Consider the following 6,158-nt stretch of genomic DNA (forward strand, 5'->3'; position numbering starts at 1 on the left):
GAGGTAGAGTGTGATGTACAAGGAATAGCAAGGAGACCACATGCTCTGGACTGTAGAGCATGGGGAAAGGAGTAAGGCACAAGAAGACTGAAAAGGTAGGAAGGGGCCAGTTTATGATGGGCAGATGGGCTGACCTGTGTTTCAAGATGATCACTTTGATGGCCGAAGAGAGGATGATTTGGAGTGGGGAGAGACTGGAGGCAGGCATACCAAACAGAAGGCTATTAAAATAGTCCAGGAGTGAGGTGATAAGGGCCTGCACCAGAGTGGTAACAGTGTCAGAGGAGAGAAGGGAGCGTATACAAGAGCTGTTACAAAGGTGGGAATGATGGGACTTGACCGCTGATTGGATATGGGGAATGAGAGGTAGTGAGGAGTGGAGGATGACCCCTAGCTTGTGAGCTGGAGGGCTTGGGGAGATGGTGGGAAGGCAGGATGAGGGGAGGGTTTTTTGCAGAGAAGGTGCCAATCCATATTGGCAGAGGGAGTTTCCACATTTTGGTGAAATCACAGGTCCAGGCCTTATCCAAAATACAAAAGTATATAAGGCGTATGAAACAAAGAAAAATGCAAAATGGTCTTCAGCTCTTTGTCATCCCTTTCCACTTCTGCAGTGACTGTAGCCAAGTGGCAGAAATGTGGGGATGGGTGGGGCAGGGGGTGCCGAGAATCGCACTGTTTGTAGATCCTCTTTAAAGGCTGACTTAGCTATCAATACCTTATGTGTCAGAGCCTTGTCCAGTGATGGAATATAGTAGGAAATGAATCATATGAACCTTGACCTTTTTACCATAAGTGAAACCAAAAGACAAAAGGAGATGGGAGCCAAATGGAAGGAAAGCTCACAGATCTCTTTAGAGAAGCAAAAAGAAACCTGCTATCCAGAGGCATCTGGTCATCTCTCCTGTTGTGCTTCTGGAAAGCATTTACAAAAAGGCCACCAGGGAAGGAATGGCAGCTTATCCACCAGCATGTTATGGAGGATAAAGAAGTGGGGGATTTCTGCAAAGAATTAATACTCTAAAAAGTGAATCAACATATACATTAATCCTCCAGGGTTTCATTGCAGAGGTAGCCATAGTGGGGAGAACAGTGAAAAACTGGTTGGAAAACAGGGTTCAGGAATAAGAAAGTGAAGTCAAAGGCCACACAGAATCCTCACATCTATTTCTCATAAATACTTTTTTTGACCAGAAAGTTGGGAGGTTCTGGGTGTGTTGAACACTAAATACTCTGTGTGTGTGTCACCCCCCCGCTTTTCTTCCCCCTCTCTTTCTCTTTCTATCTCACACACACACACACACACTTTCTGTTTTAAGAGACTGGAAACAATTTGTTACTAATATGGGAGTCATTTATGAATTAACTAATCTATGTATGGACAGACCACCCACTTAGAGCAAAGAGCCAAATGGAGAGCAAATTAGTAGAACGAATACAAATGAAAAGAACTGGTGTGGAATTGAAGCTATTCCAACCTGACCTGTTTAAACAAGTATTAATGCTGGAAGTGGGGAAAGGAAAAAAAGAAGAGGCATCCATGTCGAATTATCACCATTTCCTAAGTGAATTTCACTGATGAAAGCCAATTGCCACAATGAGGAGACCAAAGAAGTCCAGACGCAGACAGAAAAATGGTAGCCAAGGGTATCATCAGTTTAGATACAAACTCAATTTTGGGTCTGTAGCAGAAGATGGTGGAAGCTTATTAGTGATATTAATTGTCTTGTAGAAGAGTAAAAAGAGCTTAAAGTAAAAACTAGTCTATGGATTTTTATAAGATCTCTAAGCTAACTATTGATATCTTTTTTTAATTTCTTTTTTATTTTCAGTTTTCAGCATTCATTTCCACAAGATTTTGAGTGACAAATTTTCTCCCTGTCTTTCCCCTACCTCCACCCCAAGATAGTGAGCTTACTGAATACCCTTTCCCCCAATCTGCTCTCCCTTATATCCTCCCCCATATGGATGGTTTTGTATGAGATCCAACTAAACACATCATCCACTATGGTCGAATGGAAAGAGAACTGGACTTTGGGTCAAAGGACTTGGATTCAAATCCTGTCTCTGCTCCTTACTACCTGTGTGACCTTGGACAAGTTGCTTAATCTCACTAGATTGCAGTTAGCTCCTCTGTAAAATGAGAGGGTTTAGCTAAGTGACCTTTGAGATTCCTTCCTGCTCTAAGCTTATGAACCCAAGGACATTCATATCAGTTTGGAACATAAACTCATTGGTAAAATCTTATGGAGGGAAATAGTACAGCTTCGTGAACTGTATTGCCTCATAAAACAGCAGGAAGCAATAAAGGTAAAACAAGTTTACTGGAAGTTTGGCAAAAGTCCCTGAGACAGATCATCCTGAGATTGTATAAGAATGAAGCTGGAAGGAGGACAACAGATGAGAAGTGGAAAAGCTGCGGAAGGATGTCAGTAACCAAGTCTTTTTGACATCAGTCATGGTGGAGCCACCCAGTTTCAGTTCAGACATGGTAGTCCCCAGGGTATAACATACGAAGGTAGAAATGGTACTACCATACCAATGGAGATGAGAACAACTGCACCAGACCAAATAGACCCTGGAGACAACACAATTTGGGATTATATAAGGATTCCCTTGGTGTCTGAAAGAGAAGAAAAAACAGAGCTCTGGGGGTGGAGTGGGAGTGGGAATCCCAGACCTTATTATCATCAAAAAGAACAATCAGGAAAAGACTACTAAATACCAATCCACGTACCTATTTTTGAATCCATACAAAATCTTGACAAAAAGAAACACAATTATCGAGTGTTTCCTTGATGACAGCTTGAAAAGGGGACAATTGGGCTTTGTCAAATAATATTCTGCATCAGACCACAGCTTTGCAGTCACAATTCACTGAATGGTGGAAGGAAAACAGAATCCCATTATGCTGCTTTTTTTGGCTTTTTTTTTTAAGGCTTTGATTTGGTGGAGCAGAATTCCACCGTAGACACTGAGCTGTCTCCTTTGTCAAAGTTGTCATACGTGGTGCCTTGAAAGATGCAACAACAGAGAGAACTTCTGTTCAACCCCTTGGTTACAGATGTCAAGGAAGGTCACGTGCTCACCAGAGATGTGTACCCCCCCCCCATCCAGTTCAGAGTCAGAGCAGAAGAGGCATTGTATGTGAAGAGGTGCCATAAAGATTCCTGTGTGGAGATGGCATGCAAGTTTCCTAAATAACATTGGTGCTTACTCAGAAGAATTACAGTTTCCACACAGGAAAAACCAAGTAGATGGAGAATGTCAGTTCTGAATGTGATAAGTAGTTGAATAGAACATTATCGGTACAAGTATCCTGAGCAGACCCTGGGAATGGGCAATGTCCTGAACAAGGGAGGAAAGCAGGCTGGGAAAAACGTGGTGGGATTGCTACCCGACTTCTCTATGTGTCTTCTATTGCCATTCAATCACAAGCATTTCCTAGGCCCCTTACTGTGGGTCTGGCCCTATTCTAAGTACTAGGCTCACAAAGAAGAGACAAAAATAATCCCTTCCATAGAGGAATTTTTCATTGTTTTGGTGCCAACGTTTAGCACAAATGCAGATCACTTTAGATGTATCTTCCAATAAACGTCTTACAAAATGTATTGATTTTTCTCTAGGCTTGAACTAGCCTCTCGTATCTTTCCAGATATTTGGGCAGAATTAATTGGTCCATTTGGAGAAAGGGCGACAGCTAGGTGGCCCATTGGATAGAATACCAGGCCAGAGTCAGGAAGACCTGAGTTCAAATCCAGTCTCAGACACTACCTAGTTGTGTCACCCTTAGCAAGTCACTCAAGCCTGTTTGCCTTAGTTTCTAAAGCTGTAATATGATCTGGAGAGGAAAATGGCAAGCCACTGTAGTATCTTTGCAAAGGAAATCCCAAATGGAGTCACAAAGAGCTGAACACGACTGAAAACAATGAAACACCCACACTTGGAGAAAGGCACAAGTCTACAATTGGGAAAGTTTCTGTTTGGGTAGCATTCACCTCAAGAATCCTCCCTTCATTCTCCATCATGGTTCCTACTACCCTGGTTAAACCCTGGCCAGAGAGAAAGAAGAGAATCCAGACTGTCACAGCCTGCCTGGGACATCTTCATAGCACATCAGTCAGCAAGCATTTATTAGGCACTTAGTACATGCTCAGCACTGCCCTCAAGGAGCTTACAGCTTAACTGGGAAATATATGTGTGTATGTATGTGTGTATATATATATATATATATATATGTGTGTGTGTGTGTGTGTATACACATACATATATCTGTATATGTGTGTGTATACATATTACACAAATTATCTAGAATTCATTAAAGGAGATTGGGAAGATTGGCAGCTGGGAAATGGGAAGGAATCAAGAAATGCCTTATATAGAAAAAACTTGGGCTGAACCATGAAGGAAAGTAGAGATTCCGAGAAATAAGGAAGGAAGGGTTCTCATTCCAGGCATGGGGGAGAGCCAATACAAATGGCACAGAGACAGAAATAGCAAGATCAGTATGCTTGGACTATAGAGAGTAGAGAGAATTAATAGGTAAGAAGACTGAAAGTATAGGTAGAGGCCAGATTGTAAAGAGTTTTAAATTCCAAAGAGACTTTATATTTGAACCTAGAGTGAATGAGAAATGTCGCTGCGTTTGATCACTACTCCTGAAGATATCTAGCAGGCTGGTAGAAGGTGGAACGTCAGGTCGCACAGCTCAGCACAGAAAGGGGTATAACATTTTCTGGCTCATAGGTCAAAAGTCATAGGTTTAGAGGTGGAAGGGACCTTGGAGATAATTTTTAAGATGAAATCACACTTGATGAATCTGAGCTCCTTGAGTAAGGCCATTCATTAATAACTAATCAATGAACATTTATTAAGCACCCACTATATGCTGAATTTCATGCTTAATACTAGAAAGAGAAATTGTGCTTTTAAGGAACTTACAGTCTAACTACAGGATTCAGCTTATATGTCTGTCTGTATATTATTGTTTAGTTGAGTAGTTGCCTGACTCTTTGTGACCCCATTTGGGGTATTCTTAGCAAAGATACTGAAGTGGTTTGCCATTTCCTTTTCCGGCTCATTTGACAAGATGAAGAAACTACAGCAAACAGGGTCAAGTGACTTGCCCAGAGTCACACAACTAGTTAAGTATCTAAGGCTGGATTCAACTCCAGGCCCAGAATTCTCTTCACTGTGCCACCTAGGTGCCCTCAATCTGTATATACAAGGTACTAAATAAGTGATTCTGATGGAAAAGTCACCAGAAGCTAGAGGAAATTAGGAAAAACCACATGTAGATAATTGATACTTGAGTTGACTCCTAAAAGAAACTAAAGATTCTGAGAACCAGAAGTGAGGAGGGAGTGCATTCCAGGCATGGGGGGGGCCAGCAATGCAAAGACTTGGAGGCAGATGAAGAGCTGTGTAGGAGGACGGGCCATAAGGCCAGTCTGGCTGCACAGAGAGGAGTAATGTGCCAAAACACTGGAGAACTCAATTGAGGCCAGGTTGTGAAGGGCTTTGAATGCCAAACAGAGGAGTTTAGGCTCGATCCTAGAGGCAATAGGGAGGCACTGACATTTCTTAAGTGGTCAGTTGTTGTCCTTGGTGCTTGAAGAGGACCAAAATGACATCACTATGTCAAAGTCAAGGTACAGTGAATGTGTCTGACTGTGACTGATCAGACCAGTGTGAGCTCAGAAGGCTCAGCCACAGGTCGGGCACAAATAGTCTGCATGAACATTTAAAGTGGAGATGTCTGTAAACTTGTGCATCTCACACTTCTTTTGAGCTACTGTAATTCTGCTTTACTCATTGAGCAGGGTCATGGCATGCTGGGTGGTCCTATACCTGCATCTCCCATGTCTCACAATCGATTCCAAAGTTCTTTAGAGAGACCTTGAGAGTGTCCTTGTGTTGTCTGACCTTCGTGTGAGCACTTGTCTTGTATGAGTTGTCCATAAAATAGTTTTTAGGCAAATGTGCATTTAGCATTTGAACAGCATAGCCAGCCCATCAGAGTCTTGCTCTGCAGTAGCATTTAAAAGCTTTGCAGTTCACCTTGAGAAAGGACTTCCATGTCCAGTACCTAATCTTCAGGATCTTCCTAAAACAATTAAAATGGAAGCTATTCGGTTTCCTGGCGGGGCGCTGGTATG

This window comes from Petaurus breviceps, unplaced genomic scaffold, assembly GCF_028583685.1.
Source record: "Petaurus breviceps papuanus isolate PSGF00001 unplaced genomic scaffold, PetGlider_PUasm1.0 174, whole genome shotgun sequence".
Taxonomy (NCBI): Eukaryota; Metazoa; Chordata; class Mammalia; order Diprotodontia; family Petauridae; genus Petaurus; species Petaurus breviceps.